Source organism: Sturnira hondurensis, unplaced genomic scaffold (assembly GCF_014824575.4).
Source record: "Sturnira hondurensis isolate 20B ecotype Veracruz unplaced genomic scaffold, ASM1482457v3 Scaffold0021632, whole genome shotgun sequence".
Classification (NCBI taxonomy): Eukaryota; Metazoa; Chordata; class Mammalia; order Chiroptera; family Phyllostomidae; genus Sturnira; species Sturnira hondurensis.
The window spans coordinates 2,449,092-2,460,926 of record NW_028094263.1 but is presented as its reverse complement, the minus strand read 5'-3'; positions in this window follow the sequence as shown (position 1 = coordinate 2,460,926).

Below are 11,835 nucleotides of genomic sequence, written 5' to 3'. Positions count from 1 at the left end.
TTAGGAAAAGAGAGTTAAGGAAAACTTCCATTTTTTATCCATTTTGAGTTAGTGTCAGTTAAAAAGAATTAGTCCTTTATCTAGATGTTTGACCCACTGAAATGGAAAACGTTAGGTCTGAGCGAAGTTCGATTGTGTAGTTTCACTTTGTTGATTGGCCATAGTTCGAATCTTTAAGAGGAGAAATCAAAGAGAATTTAGAAATTTAAAAACTGGTGTGTGTACAGGTTGTTTGTGGGGCCGGCTGTGTTCTTTGGCGACGGGAGCAGGGAGGACTCATTCAGAATTCTTGAGGCTCAAGATGGGAGGAAGCCGTATTAGGTCCTAGTGTCCCAACCCACCTACCCTGGGTCCCTCACACGGTCGCTGCCAGGGTGGGGAGGACAGGTCTCCCAGGAGAGGTCTGTGTTTAAGAGCAAGAGCTTTGGAGTCAGGCGGTGACGGGGAAACTGGAAAAGTGAATTAACCTCTTTTGGCCTCAGCTTCTGTACTGTAAACTGTCCCCATTACACACTAGCTGTTATTATTTGATTTAGATACGTACCTCTCTGCCTCCCGTCTTTGGACGGTGTATTGCAGCTTGGGGCCCATGTCTGAGGGAGTAGGTAGGCTGTTTAAACCTGCTCACCTGGGCGTGCCATGAATTTGTGCGGAGCACTGATGGGCAGGCGCAGTGAGGGGGATTTGTGTGTCCGGTGCTTTGATAACCAACTGTATGCCACTGTTCTTACCGTTCTCTCCGACGACGGGCTGGGAGAGATGGGCCGCACAGATGGGAATGCTCCCGCCTGTTCCGTGGGGAAACGGGCCCCTGTTGATGCTCTGAACCCCGGGCCAGGTTCCTAGCTGAGATTTTGAAGCTTGGGGCTACTGTCAAAGGTGCATGTAGGACAGTGACGTTGGTGGGAGGAGGACCACCCTACTCCTGCAGATGAGGTAGGTCTCCTAAGAATTCTGGACGAAGGGGGACTATGGGAGTCCCTTTGATGGGGGAAGAAATGAGAGTGGTTTCCCCACTTGGTGGGAGGTAGGCATGTCTGTCTTAATGTTCTGCTCTTGGTAAGCTAACAGAGTGGGCATTCAGGAGTTGGGGGGTGCCCGGGGCTCCAGGAAGTGGCTGTGGACGTTATTCCCAGTTCCCTCGTCAGAGGGTGGAGGCAAAGCCACAGTGTCCTCACGTTCTTCCCCTGGCCCCCCCAGACTGGAAGCAGTCCCCAAGGATGGGCTCAGAACTCACCTTCATGTCCATTTGCTCTCTCCAGCCCTCCCTGCTCAAAGGGTGCGCACACTTGTGCACATACCCACAACCCCTTTCGCCATCTCGGGCCAGACCGGGAGTCTTGAACCTTCTCTACGTGGGGTGGGGGTGGGGGGCTCTAATCGGATGTGGGTTTTGGCCATTTAACAGGCTTGCGACTTTAATCATTTACTAGAAAGGGTTTTACAATTACTTCATCTGGAATGATACTTGTTTTTCTAGAGTGGCATTTGGGATTGCTTGGGGCTCATCAGCTTTCCACTAGATACTCTGAGGAGGAGAAAATGAGGGGAGACAGGAACTAAAGTGGGGGCCGTGGGGTGGAGTAAACTTGTTGAGGATGTCTATTCAGAGTTAGAAATGTTTATTCCACTCCCTCCTTCGGGTCTGGGGAGGAGAAGTCCAACTGTAATAGAGAGCAGTTGCTTTTGCTGGGATTTGGAGACAGAACCTAAATTAGAGGGCAGAGATGATGCTTCACAGACAGGCCCGTGGTGGCCGCAGCTAGTCAGAGTGTTCTGAGCAAGGGCTACACATAATTGGACGTTGGCTGCGGAGGCGGTAGGGTTCAGAGTATTTCCTTCCCTCCTGTTGAAGGGTGTCCACTCTAGCAACTTTCTATCCCGTGTATAAGAAGGAGAAATCTAGCTGACCAAAGTTATTTTATCTGGAAGAAGGCTTTCTTCCCTAGGTTGATTATCATCTGGTTCCAAGCTGCTACTGATGGCTTTTTATAGACTAGGGTTGGAGACTAGTACCTGCCCAGAAGCAGCCGGGGCAGGCAGGGGGTGGAGTAAAGCGGTCTTCACAAATTTCATGAGTAGCTTCCTACTCTTGCTCCCCACTGACCATCTTGAGTGAGTAGTTTCCTTGTGGCTTTTAACTAGAAGAAACAACGCCTGTCTAGACCCAAAGCGCCTTTGCTTTCTCCTAAACATCCCACGGTCCGCAACTTTAGCCTGGGGGTGTGTGGGGGGATGCCCTTTCTAGTCATCCATTAGCCATTTTGGGGGGGAGCTGGGGGAGTGTGATTTTTTATAATATATTTACAACTGAATTCCATGTCAGAAAATAGTCATCAAGGTAGGGTGAACTTCGGTGATAGCTTGCATATTGCTGCAAAGGCTGGTACCTCTAATCCCGTATTCATTCACACAAGCTCGCATCCATGTATCCACTTATTTTAACATTCAGAGTCTGCTGTTGTATGTGGCATGCTCTCTTCCAGGCACTGGAAATACAGCAGGGAACAAGGGAAAGACCTTGGTCTCGGGGTGGAGATAAAAGCAAATATAATTCCTCAAATAATTGTCCCAGGGGCTTTTTACATTTTCTTCTTTATCCTTGGTATTAAAAAAAAACAACAACAACTTCGAATGTGGTAACAAAACATATACAATTTACTGTTGTAATCATTTTAAGCCGTACAGTTCAGTGGTGTAAAGAACAGTCACATTGTCTGTACGGCCATGCCTCCATTCGTCTCCAGGATTCCTCCCCTTGCAAGACTGTAACTCTGTACCCACTAAACAATACCTCTTCCAACCACCCCTCCCCCCGCCGCACTGAAACCCTGGCCAGTTGGGCCTTTTCCTACACAGTCGTCCTCGCTCCATCCTATATAAAATAGGAGTCTTTGCCTGATTCCTCTTCTGTATTAAATATTAATTACTCACTGGGTTTTTATTGAGCGTTCGTGGGTCTTTTAGGGTGAAGAAGGGAGAGAGAGCTGCACAGAAGAGGTAAAAGATGAAATTCCTGTCCTCCAGCATTTTCCCTTCAGATCCAGGAAAAGCTGGGAGACAGCAGAGGCCCAGAGACTAGGAAAATGAAAGGCACACAACCTCAGGAAGTAAAGCAGAGGAGGGGGGCTGGACTGTGTTTTGGAGGGCAGGCAGGGAAAACAGGCTTGGACTGAGGAGGGAGCGATGGGAACGGACAGGGAGGGAGGGATGGCACGCAGACTCAGGTGGGGGCGGGCAGTTGTCCCTGTTGATGTGCCTTTTTGAGCATCTTCTTTACCCCAGAGCACTGTGCCAGGTGATCCTGGGCAGAGGATGAGCTGCTTCTACAATTACAGGGAGCATTCGTCGAGGATCTGCTCGGAGGCCAGCCACTGCGGCTTCAGTGGGTCCTCATAAGGCATGACCTCATTTTATAGAAGGAGAAACTAACAAGCTCTGAGTGGTTCCTGTAACCTAGCCAACCAAAGTGATACCTAGAATAAGCGGTAGTATTAGGGTTTATGCCTAGGGCTTTCTACCTCCAAGGCTGAGCTCACTTACACGGTGGGAACAGGTGATCCTGGACACTGAGAAGGTGTCCGATCGTGAGCTCTTCTCGTGGGGAGATGATAAAGTTGGTGAATAAAAACACACCCAAACATTAATTTCTCCCTGCTCTGAATCTCCTTACTTCCCAGGTGTTTCATGCTTGCTTTGCATTGTATTTTCCTCCCACTGTTGGGATTTTCCAATCTTGAGTGATTGAAGAAAACTAGATAGATAACTCTTCCTTTGTCTGGGTAGCTAAAGTGGGCGCTGGGACGGTTTTGCTCTTGGAGGGAACTAACCCAGAGAGAAGGACTTGATGGGTTACATTCAGGTGTATCAATCTCAGCCTTGCCTTTCCAGGATGTGCAAACTGGGGGTATGGGGTCAGTATCTTTTCCTGGGTCTTGTTTCATTTCAGTTGTCCAGATGCCCATAAAATGAGCTGGTTAAGTATTTTGAGTGGTATGAACCTCTACCCTTTGGCACTTCTGGTAAGCACCAGGGCTGGAGCCTTTGGGGGACTCCCCCACCCCTTTTTCTTTGGGTTCAACCCTGGGGAAAACGGGAGGTTGGAGCGGGACAGGGACTGAGATGCATCCCCTGCCATCCCCTCTCCTCCTAGCAGAAGGGGACAAAGAGTTGATCTTTGTTATATTCCTACAGAGTCGTGATTCATACGTCATGAATTGAGGGGCAACAACCTTTCTGTCTTGACAGGCAGGAGCAGGCTTCATGGTGTAGCAGTGACGCTCACTGGCCGGTGTCATCGTGGGCTGGTCACTTGACCCCTCTGAGCCTGTTTTTTTAACTGCAGAATGGAAATAAAAACATTCTTAATTCTCTGGTTGTTTAGAGCAGCGATTTTAAGTGTTTTTTCAAATGCATTTAAAAATTTTACTTATTGATTTTGAGAGAGAGAGGGGAAGGCGAGGGAGAGGAAGTCTTCGGTTGATTCTTGTGTGTGTCCTGACCAGGGATCGAGCCCACTCACTAACTGAGCTACCCCGCCAGGGCCTTCAACTGTTTTCATCTCCTGGAACAGATAAACTAATTACTAAAATTGTGTGGCACACCAAGAAATATATATTTTGCTTATCTGACCAAAAATAGGTATAAGTTTGATTCATTCACAGCAGGCGGCTGTAGTGGTGGGTATTTTTGTTGTTGTTTTGTTTTGTTTTTTTGGACAATCTAAGGGAAAAGAGTCAGTGCCCCTGAGTGAATGAATGAATAGTCAGGTGTTGCATGTTTTAAAAATTCTTGTGGTGGACAATTGCCCATTTAGAGGCCCAAATCAACCTCTTGTCATTGTCCTAAGTTCACAGTAGAGTGTGGTGCAAAGTAGTACTTTGTAAACTCTTAAGTATTGTGCAAATGTGAGTTATAAGATTATCCCTAACTGATGACACCCCAAAAGGGCAGACAAAGAAAGTGATTCTCACCCTCAGACAAATGCCCTACTCTTCGCAGGAGTGCCTTTGCTTTAAAGCTTCCCAGAACGCTCAGGGAGGAGGGTGGAGGGTCTTCTCCCTCCAGACCCGGACGGCCTCATGGTTCCGTGCCCCCAGCCCAGCCCAGCCCACGCCACTCCACTCCCCGGCCGATGTTCCTGCCTTCTCAGTGGGGGGCCTTCGGGGCCGGTCCTGCCTCCTCCCGCAGCCCAGCCGAGGTCTCTAAGGAATGCCTCCTCCCGGGCCATTTTCTCCCCTCCAAGCTTTTGCGGCCCCACTTACAGCCCCCTACCCCCAGCCGGTTCCCACTTAAATGCTTGCAGGCCTGTTTGCAGCGGGAAGCCCCCTCCCCCACAGGACCACCTCAGTCACAGCCCTGACCACGGGGAGGTCGGGTCTGGATTTACTAAAGGACCCCGGAGGGGGGAGCCTGCCCCTTGCTGGTTGCCTGGCTCGCTGATGGGGTCGGGTTTCGGCTGGTGGCTCTGAAGAGAGAGACAAAGGGCAAAGTCCTGGTCCCCACCCCCACCCCGGTGCGTGTCCCCTCCCCCTCAGGGCCCTGGGCGGGTAGCCGAGGGCCCCCTGGGCCGGGCGGGACCCGCGCAGAGCGAGTCGGGGAACGGGAGCGGATTCCGGTGGCAGAACATTCTAGACGGACCCGTGGGGACCCGCAGCAGAGCCCCCCCCCGCCCCCCCGGGCATCCTCTGCCCGCCTCCCGGAGCTCTCGCAGCTCCGCCGACCGGGGCCACCCAGCGGCTGGGGTGGGAGGGTGCGCGCTCAGCTTTCCCGGTTAGGTGAGCGGGGCTGGGGGAAGGGGCCGCCCACGTGGGGCACCGGCCGGCCGACGCCAGCCCGGCCGCTCAGCTGCTCAGCCCTTCTCAATTGCCCGTTCATGAGGGCTCCCCTCCTCCCCCCAGCTGCCGCGGCCCTCCCCCGCCTTCAGCTGCTGCCGCCCTTCCCAGGCACCTCTTTCTCCCCAGTTGCCCAGCCTGCGCCCACTTTACGCAGTGAGAGCTTGCTTGCCGCCTCTTGGTCCAGTGTCATGGTGGGGACCTTGCCCCCTGCTCCGGGCCGAGGGTGGCTGGGAGCCGTCGTGGAGGGCGCCATGCATCCCGGGGGACGGGATCCCTGGCCTGGGGAGGGGAAGATCTCCATAGATCTTTACCCTCCTGTCCCAGGCCAGGGCGGAACCGGGGGTGGCTGTCCCTGTCTGATGAAGAACAACCTCACGAGGAAGAAGCAGACCCCGGCTTCCTGAAGTTTCTGACCACCAACAGGTCTTTGGCAGCTGAAGTGGATGTGATGAGTCTCTCTCGACGTTGTTAACCTCGTGTTGGAGGGACATGAGCAGAGCTCCTTTCCACTGATAGGATACATTATTATTATTTTAAATCCTTCCTCGGGGGAGGATATGTTTATTTATTGGTTTTAGACGTAGAGGGGGCTGGGAGACATCGATCGGTTGCCTCCCATGCATGTCCTAACTGGGGACCCAGCCTGCAAACTTTGGGTGTTCTGGTGGAGGCTCCAACCAGCTCAGCCACCCCGCCAGGGCAGGGTACGTTATTATTTCAAAATGGGTGCTGGTATACAGTCTCATCCTTTCCCAGGAAACATTCGATTCCAAGAATGGCTGAATCCCAGAGTCTTTTTCTCAGTGCAGAACTGTGAACTGCAGACTGATTTCTCGTGGGGCTGGTCTAGTGCCCTTTTCCTTGCTTTTGAGAGCTTCACCCCACAGTCCTGGTCTTCGGCTGGGTTCTCCCGGCATGCTCTTCCCTCCTAGGAGAGGACCTTTTTTCCATTTTCCAGGCCTGCCCCATGCTGCCTCCTGCCGAGTGCCAGCCCCACCCTCGGCCAGGTCTTTGGGCCTCAGAGTGCCAGACCTTTTGGTTCTGAAGCTTTCTGGAGAGATGCTGACATCTCCACAAAGCTGGGGTGAGAGCTAAACCAACATGTCCGGTGAGGCTGGGGCAGGAAATGGCCTTTCTAGCTCCCCTCCACCTTTCCTTCACTTAATCAGAGCCTCTTAACCTTTCTCACCCCCAGGGAAGGTTCCAGAAACACTTTGCACTGCCAACCTAAGAAGTACTGAGCAGTGGCAACTGCTGGTAATCGAACGGTTAATGCCCTCCCCAGCCATGGCTTGCCTCAACCTGGAAGGTTGCACTGCTCACATTTGGTCACCTCTTCCATTTGTCTCCACGAGTTAGGTTTATTCTGATGGTTTTTTCTCCAACCCCCCCCCTCCCCCCCATTCTCTTTCCTCCTGCTTCACACGGAAGAGCACACATAGCCAACTTCCGCTCAGGTGGAAGAGTAAGAGTCGGGCCGAGTGAGCACAGCGCGGGGGGCGGGTGACATTGGCCTGGCAGACTTGGAATCGTCTGGAAAAAGCTCCACTGACTCGGAGCTTCTGTTTTGGCTTCCTTTGGCGCTGCCCAGATGGGCAGGGAAAAAATGTGGGTTCTCTTGTCAAACCATGCATTTCTGAGATGAGAGCATTGAGCAAAATATTCACCTTTGAGGGTTACTTGCTCTCTAACCCCAGGGTAGCACCTTCCCACCCCAGGCCACACCAGTGCCTCCTTGCCTGTCCCAAACCTAGATAAAATTTTGTAAGACAGAAGCATTCTCTTTTACCCTGCTAACAAATCTGACAGTCATCCAGCCGTGTTATAGGGTAGTTAGCTTTTCTGCAAGTTAAATCCTGTGCCCAAATTGGAGCCGCATGCAGTAAAAGCCAGTTGGCACGCACTTAGCCATAGAGAATATGGGCACTTTTCCTGCTGCTGACATTGGGGCTGTGTAGCCGCTGCTGCGCGAACACTTGTCAGAGAGCGGTGAGGTTTGGTGAGATGAGCGTAAACCGCTACTCGGTGGGGGAGAGCTGAGTTTGGCCCCCCTCGAAGGTGCCTCGTCTCTTCCTTGTTCTTGAGCTTCAGTTTCTCCACCTGTAAGCCGAGAGTGACTAGCTTACAGGTCTCCTGTCTTATTGTAGGAATGTAACTTCCTTCAACTGGAACGTAGTGCTGGGATAGTGTGTGTGTCCTTGTTCCTGTAAGGAGCCCAGTGGTCACTCCCCTTTTGTGATTTCAGGTAGACCACGAGCGAGCATATTAAATATGGTGCTTGAGCCTTCCCAAAGGGAGGGAATAAGGTGCAGGCAAGAGCCGTCTTCTGTGGTCTCGCTTTTCCTTCCTGCTGGTCCCCAGCATCAGCGCAGGAGTTGGCACACATGTGGGACGGTGCGTGTGTGCCACAGACGTTTAAAGGACATGTTCATGGGATGACAGATACATTCCAGCAGTGGCCCTGTCTTCAAGCCCCTCCTACACTCTGCCTGGTTCTGAACCTCCCAGTAGGTCACTGTTTCCCTGTCAGCCCCTGCCTTGCCATCAACCCAGCGACCCACCTGCCTACCCGCCAGCCTGCCTGCCTGGCTGCTCTGCCTCTGGATCAGCCTGGCACAGAGCCCTGGGCAGCAGGCCAGCTCCTCCTCCCCTCCCCAGCCCCGCCTTCTTTCTCAGCTATTGCCTTGCCTGGAGCGTGCCAGGTCCGCCCCCTTCAGAAGCTTCCCCGGACAATTATTTTTTTTCCCTCCACTTCTCCACGCTGTAGGGAGAAGGAGGCAGGGTGGGGAGGAAGGACTAGGTCATTGGTGATCTTATGGAAAAAGCAGAGGTTGGCACGTTAGGACTTTTTTTTACGTTTGACTTCTAGTTGGGAAAAACAACTGGGAAGGGAGCCAGCTCTTGGGAGGTTGCTTCTGCATCTGCGCCAGCCGCGTGGGACTCTTGTTGAGGAATCAGTGGGATCACCCGCTTCTGCAGGGATCCAGCGGATGACCCACCTCCACACTTCAGTTAATTTTGTCCATTCCCCTTTCCCATCCCACACCAGACTGGGGTCCCCTGCTGGACCGGAAACTCCCTGTGTCAGGAGGCATGCCTGTCTCTGATGCTCTGGGCTCTGCAGCCCGGTGCCCAGCACCATGCACAGGAAATACGAAGGGGGACACCCGTAAGTGTGTGCGTTTTCTGATAGCCACGTTAAGAAAGAAAAGGTGAACTTAAATGTAAAAGGTGAATTCAAAAATTAATTTAAAAATTAAAGGATTTATTGAACATGGGGTCAATAGAAGCAATGAGATATTTTTCTTTTGGGAGGCACTGAGTGTTAGGAATCCCAGTGTGTATATTTTTACACTGGGAACCCACCTGCATTCAGCTGCTAAGTTTTCAGTGGAAACATTTTATCTGTATTTAGATTTTATAAACTTTAAAGATGAAAAAGCTAAATTGTGTACACAGTTAAAATGAAACACAAGCAGAATTCAGTTGCTCAGTTGCGGTAGCCACATTTCAAGTGCTCAGTAGCCACGTGTGACTGGTGGCTACCGCAGTGTGGGCGGCGCAGGCCCAGTGCGAGGTAGGTGCCTGGAAAACCTGGGGTGGGTACCTCCAGCAGCTGGGTCCAGACACCGGGAGAAAAGTCCTGGTGTGGAGCTTTCCGACCAGTGATGAGAGTGAAATGAGCCAGGTGTGTTTCTGCAGGTTTGAAACATCTTCGTTTGCTCACTCATTTCCAGCTTCGAAGCAATAACTCCCAACCTCGTCTCCAGTCCAGCTTGTTTTCTGATTGCCTTGGGCTAGTCTCTTCCGACTGGCCTGCAGGCCTGCTGGAGGCTTGCTTGAAGACTGGGCCATCACTGGGGAAGAAGTAAAGTGTGTAGATCTGTGGGAGGGCATTTTAACTTTATCATGGGTAGATTCCAAAGTCTTCATTAACCCCTGACATTTTGAAATTGTGTGCAAAATGTTAGCACTTTCTTTCTCTTTTTTGGTGGAGAGAGATCCACTTACTCAGACAGTCAGGGCACAGAAAATCCCTCTAATTAAAAATGTAAGTGACAAGGATCAGGGAATGTGAGGTCTTGTGAAATTGACTAGTTCTTGTCCTTGTTTCCCAGATGTAAGAAACTGACTTCCAGAAAGTGGAAGCCTTGAATTGCCCAAGGTCATGCACGTCGTCAGCAAGGCTGAGAGAATCACAGCCTAGGGGAAGGGTGGGGCCGAAGGATCTAATCTGAAGAGCCCGGTTTAAGAGCTAGGCAGCTCTTGGTAGGGATGAAAGTCCAGATTTGACTCTCAACAGGGACCTCTGGGGACTGGGGCCTCAATTTAACAAGATTTCCAAAACCTCCTTTCCCCCTCCCCTCAGTGGTTTGCCCCACCTTGGCTTCCTTCAGGGAGGAGTGAGTTCATTTTCCGGGTGGAGGATGGCACTTTCCCCTCCTTCCCCTCCCGGGGCTGGGGTAGAAAGAGGAAGGAGCAGGTTTGCAAAGGTTTGGAGAAAAGAACAGCCCCTGGGGCAGGAAAGCTGCCCCACCCCATCCGGTTTCAGTGTGAGGAGGGTCCCCATCTGGGCATCTGCTCCCCCCACACTGGACTCCAGGCCCACACGCTTCCTGCCCCCAGCTTTCGCCTAACCAGGGCCTGGCTTCTTGGTAATAAAACACCGATAGGAAAACCTCATTAGTTTATACCCACAGATTTGGAACTTCTAATGACTTCAAATCCGGTTGAGCTAGAATAATCTTACACCCTTTCTCCTCCCCCCCAAAAAACCCTCTTATGAGAAAAAATTGTACATAAAAAAGTGGTGAAGACAATGTAATAAGTCTCATGTACCCGTCACCTAGTTTTAAAAATTACCAATTTAATCATGTCTGGAGTGCTGGCCTGTGAACCAAAGGGCTGTTGGTTCAAATCTCAGTTTGGGGTTGTAGGTCAGGTCTCCAGTGGTGGGGTATGAGAGGCAACCACACACTGGTTTCTCTCCCTCTTTCTCCCTCCCCCTGTCTAAGAAATAAAATATTCAAAGAAAAAAAAGAATAAAAATTACCTACGTATACCTAATTTGTTTTCATTTATCCTGTTCCCTGATTATTTTGAAACGAATTCTAGACATCCCATTTAATCTGTAACTATTTCATTGTGTATTTCTAAAATGTAAGAACTTTAAAAATCACTGTGGTTTATAAAAAACGTTAACAATATTATCCAATATCTAGTCAGTGTTCAGAGTTTCAGAGAGTCACTTGTCACGTAATTGGAAATACGCTGGAGAATGAAGTTATTAGCTGAAGGAATTAAGGGATGTTTTGAGTGGTACTCACATGGGCAGAGTTCACTATGTTTTGTGAACTCCCGAGTATTTTAAATTTCTCCTCAAGCCTAACACAACTATATTTTTGGCAGAGGCCTCCTGTGTTGTTGGTTTTTTGTTTTTTTTTTGAGATTTTATTTATTTATTTTTAGAGAGAGGGGAAGGGAGGGAGAACGAGAAACATCAGTGTGTGGTTGTCTCTCATGTGCGTGCCCCCCCCCCCCCGGACCTGGCCTACAAACCAGGCATGTGTCCTGACTGGGAATTGAACTGGCAAGCCTTTGGTTCGCAGACCCATGCTCAATTCACTGAGCCACACAGCCAGGGCCTCCTGTGTCCTATTTGCCATTAAACAGGTAGCAGAAGAGACAACGCAAAGAGCCTGGAAAGGAGACAGGCTGTGGGTTCACGTCCTGGCTGTGGCACTTAGCAGCTGTGTGCCTTGTCAGAGACACCTAACCTTGCGGTCTCAGGGCCCTGGTCTGTAAAACGGGGCCGTTGGTAACGAGAGGTTTGTAGGAGGCGCTGCAAGTCAGAGTCTGGCACCTGGTACACTACTCAAATGTTAGGCTCTTCCAAATGGACTTATTTTCCATCCCATTCAGTCTTTTAGTGACACTTCTCTGAAAGAGTGGAAAGGACAAGAACTTCCGGCCCAGGGAGAACTCCCAACCATACTTC